The following is a 4,427-nucleotide window of genomic DNA, read 5'->3' as shown; positions in this document are numbered from 1 at the left end:
CTCTAATCTCACATACAATTCTCTATGCCTATATGACATACATTGAACACGAAAATATGCAACTTAGCAATTCCAAACTGAATGAATGATCTAATTCGTATTTGAAATCTGTTGAAAATACAATTTATATAGAAATGTTGTTAGACGCCCAGTTAATTGATTAAGTTGTCTGTTAATCGATTAACAGGCTGTTTGAGAATAACTGAAATCCGTTTTTCAGTTATCTGTTGAAACTGTTAAAACTGTTTTCTCGTTAGTCGATTAAAGCCTTAATTAATCGATTAACTGACATATTTTCCGTTAAAATATTAAATGGTAAACTACCTATATGTTATGCTTATCAAGTATACAAGTTTTACCATTATGTTATGCCTAAAATGCACAAATAACATGTATGATTAATGCATAAACATATAATAATCTAGATGGTATGTCTCATGCAAATAATATGATAGTTTTTAGAACTTGTGAGATTTGCATCTAGGTTTTCCTAACCTAGACTAAAAAAATAAGACACATATCTAAGACTCTAGTCTAGACATGAAGCTCTTGAATCTTTGGCATGTTGATTTGTTGAGTTATCTTTAAACTTTCACTAATTCCTTTGTCTTCATCAAAACATTGACAAGCTAAGTGTTATCTTCATACTTTTCACTTTCATGTAAGTGTGTGGTACCCACACTTGAGGGGAAAATTGTTAATTTTATTCAAGTGTGAAGTCTCACATTGGATATGAGGGGAAGAATGAAATAATATATTAGTAGAAAAGAATCATGGAACTAATAGCTTAAGGTTTTGGTTCAATATATAGTGTCTCACTTGTGATTATCCATTCTTCTCATGTTTCGATAACAATGAAACTCTCTGGTCATAGTCTGGTCCAACACCAATCACAACACATCAAATATTGTTTGTACACGTAGCATCTTCATGTTCGACACTAAAAATGATTTGTGTTAAAAGAAATTTTACGACTGCAAATCATTTAATGACACTCAAAAAATGAAATAAATATGAAAGAAAAAGGTTGTGAAACTATTAAATATAATGTGCAGAAAATGTTCCAAAATAATAAGAGTTTTTAAATAGTGTTCAATTTGTTTGTGTGTTTTATAATGTTTTTGTATTAAGGTTGAGTCTATTTATAGATTGAGCAATTAATATATTTATTAATATAGTTGTGTAAGTTCTATTAGATTAAATTAAGGATTAATTACCCATTTTGGTCACTCATCTTTTTCGTGGTACCAATTTAGTCTCTAACAAATTTTAAGTGACATTATACTCTCCAACAAATTCAACGCTGAGTCACGTTAGTCATTTCATCATCTCGGCATCGTTAACTATAATAGAGTTGTTGGCGTGGCATGCTAAAAGGTGATATGGACTCTGGTGGATGGTCCTACGTGTAGAACTTTCCATGTCATCAACCCGATTTTTTTTATGTTTTACCCATAGAAAACGACATCATTTTTCATAGAGAAAAACAACGATGTTTTGCTCCATATTCTTCCTTCAATCCTTTTCACCTGTACATCTCTTCTTTTCCTCCAACATTCTTTAGCCTACACACTCAGAATATGAAACCCAATATTCTTCACCCAAATTGCCTCTTACATTGTTCACCCTTCACACTCTAAAACATTTTTTGTTGGTTTGTGGCTATCATTTTAAAGAGAAGCGAAGTTGCAATTTTGAGGTAGGTGGTCCATTGTGTTTTTTCTTTTTGCTGCATGTGGTCCCAATTTTGTTTTTTAATCTATGTTATAGTCTATTTGTAGTCTAATATTTGTATATTAGGTTGGCTTGGGGTTCATTATTTCATTCTTTTATTCTGGTTCTGTGGCATTGTGTTTGCCAAAACATTTGTCTTACTGTGTTAATTGTTTTATTTATTTCGAGTTTATAATATGTTAACATTGATGCAAATGTCTTAATATATTGTTTTGGTTTATCACCATGGGGTTGATTTGTCATGGACATTGATGGCAACTTCCAATACATGCATCAAAAAATTGAGAGAATGTCACCTTTGGACGTGGATTTGGTCAACTTAATGGATTTGATGGCATTATTTGTTTAGTGTGGTCTACACAATTTCCAGGCAATGTATTAGCAAAATCCTGAAGATCCCTATTTGGAGAGTGGATTAATGGAACTGGAGAAGGATAAAGATATCAACGAAATGATGGTTGCAACATTGAAGGCCAAGAATGTGAATGAGATGGGTGATTATGAGATGTGTGTGTACTTTGAACATCCTGTGTTGAATGAGGAAGACACAAAATATGTGTGTCAACTTGAAGATGCTAATGATTCAGAAATGTATTCGATGCATGAAGAAAGTTGTGATCATGTACTAGAACCTTCTAAATCTGCTGCCAAAGCTTATGGACCCTCAACTACAAATACTACTCAACCTTTTGAACATGTAACTGAATTTGATGAACATGCTACTCATAATGTAGCTGAATTTACACTAGATTTTACACTTGTAAATGAAGATGATTTCCTTGTTCAGGAACGTATCAATAACAACGAAATGAAAAGGAAGTCAGACCTGAAGAAAATGAAGTCAACATAGAAGAAAATGACTTTAGCACCAAAGAAAAGGAAATCACCACCAAAGAAAAAGAAGTCGGCACCAAAGAAAAAGAAGTCAAGTAATTAATTTGATGAAAGAGGACTACATGGTTCACTTGGAGAAGAAAAAGGTTAGCAGAGACCTTAAATAAGCAAGAGAAGCAAGTGAAGGTTCTTAAAAAAACAGTATGGTCGGTTGTGGGATTATTTAGAGGAAATTCATAAAACCAATACTGGATCAACTGCTGTAATAGAAGTGTTGCCAATTCCTGCATCACTACCAATATTCAACATACTATTTATATGCCTAATGCTTGTAAAGAAGGTTTCAAGAATGAGAATAGACCTATGATTGGCCTAGATGGATGTTTTTTGATGGGATGTTATGGGGGATAGCTTTTGTCTGCTGTTGGACAGGATGCAAATAATCAGTTTTATGTTATTGCATATGTTGTGGTTGATTCAGAAACCAAGGATAATTAGAAATGGTTTCTAGGACTGTTGGAATAGGCTTTAGGCTCTCAAGACATGTATGGCTAGAACTTTGTGTCAGATTAACAAAAGCACTTGGAATATGCAATAACCGAGGTTATGCCACGTGCACATCACAGAAATTGTATGTTGCACATCTAGAAAAACTTCATCAGATGTTTTAAGGATAAGGAGCTAAGAGGTGTGGTATGAGAATTAGCTAAATACACAACAGTTGGTGAATTTAACACTCGAATGGCAAAATTGAAGGACAAGCATGTAATGGCATGGTTGTATCTAAACAATCTTGACCCTAGCTCATGAGTGAAGGCATTTTATAGCCATTGGCCTAAAGTGGACAACATTACCAACAACATGTGCGAAGCATAGAATGCAAAGATTATTGAGTACAGAGATAAACCAATTTTAACTATGTTAGAGGAGTTAAGATACTACATAATGAGGAAAATGAGAAAACACAAGCTAGCCATGAGGAATTGGAAAGGCCAGTTGCTACTTGTCCAACAAAGAAGATTGGAGAAAATCAATGTGGAATTTTGTAAATGGACTCCAACATGGATTGGAGATATTGACAGTCAAACATATGAGATCCAAGGTATATCAAGGACATTACTTCGAATTCAAGTAATCTATATTACTCTCTGCTATCTACCCTGTTATTTATATTGTTATCTATAATCTATGCTAAATTTTTATGTACACTGGTTGTAGGATAGTCAAGTTGGTTCATCCAGAACTACAATTGGAATTCCAACTTATGTCAGATATCCAGCAATATTGGTAAGAACATCTTCCTGGACATTTAATTACATTGTCATTTTTCTAGGCTAAACTAGTATATATACATTATGTTTCAGTTTGAGGATGACAACACAATGAAGTCACCTCAAGTCCAACCAACAACAACTAATCCAACCTCAAGTATATTGGAACCATCTCAATCCATCCAAGAGTATCAGGTCCAATCTCAAGTGGAACCAAGAAAATAACCATTAGGATTCAAACCACCAAGAACTAATTCAAAGAATGCTAAGAAGAGATGATGGACAATTTTTAGTCATGTAGTGTTTTGATGTTTATTTGTAATGCTAAGAAGTTGACAGGATGACAATATGCACTTTTTATTATGATGCTAAGTATTTTGTAATGCTAAGAAATGACTATTACATTGCAACAGAGCCATTTTGTGTTGTTATTTTGTAGTGAATTAACTATTAAATGCAACAGAGCCATTTTGTGTTGCTATATTATACTACATTCACTATTTTGTGTTGCTATTTTGTATTACAATTACTATTGTGTGTTGCCTATTACATTGCATTCACTAATAACTTATATTTTGTTCATTTGTG

The sequence above is a fragment of the Lupinus angustifolius genome, chromosome LG13, assembly GCF_001865875.1.
Source record: "Lupinus angustifolius cultivar Tanjil chromosome LG13, LupAngTanjil_v1.0, whole genome shotgun sequence".
Taxonomy (NCBI): Eukaryota; Viridiplantae; Streptophyta; class Magnoliopsida; order Fabales; family Fabaceae; genus Lupinus; species Lupinus angustifolius.
The sequence above is the reverse complement of the archived record's forward strand: the minus strand, read 5'-3'. Positions refer to the sequence as shown.